The following is a 576-nucleotide window of genomic DNA, read 5'->3' on the forward strand; positions in this document are numbered from 1 at the left end:
TATATTACATATTATAGTATTTTATATTATATAATATAATATACCTTAAGAAATTATATTACACTGTAGCTGTGAGTCAACCCCGTGGGTTCTGAAGCCCTCTTGGGGTCCACCTATAAAAAATCTGGTGGTCGAGAGTGATTCTAACCAAATCACCTCCTTCCAGAACCATTGGTTTAGTAACAGCACTGAACCCTGGACCCTTCGTTGGTTGTAGTCGTACACATTTTAATTTTATTTTTTATCAATATTGTATTTACAAAAAATTATAAAAACATAAAGTGGTTTGGGGTAAAGTAGGTCAGCATTTTTAACACTTAGAAAAAGGCATTTCATATTCGCTTTTAGTACCGTCCCAAACTACCAAATGCCATTTTTCAATGAAATTGAAAACTAGAAATTTTTCAACTTGATTTATTCTGAGGATTTAATTTTTCTTCCAGTGACTATTGTTCCTATAATCGTTGACAACTCCTCATTGCATTTTGTCCAATTCTTACGTCAATAGAACTGTTGGAACGCTGAATGTCTTTTCTTTCATTCCAAAAACACGAAAATTATAATTTAAAAAATCAT

This window comes from Halyomorpha halys, unplaced genomic scaffold (genome assembly GCF_000696795.3).
Source record: "Halyomorpha halys isolate HHAL.00 unplaced genomic scaffold, Hhal_1.1 Scaffold1576.1, whole genome shotgun sequence".
NCBI lineage: Eukaryota > Metazoa > Arthropoda > Insecta > Hemiptera > Pentatomidae > Halyomorpha > Halyomorpha halys.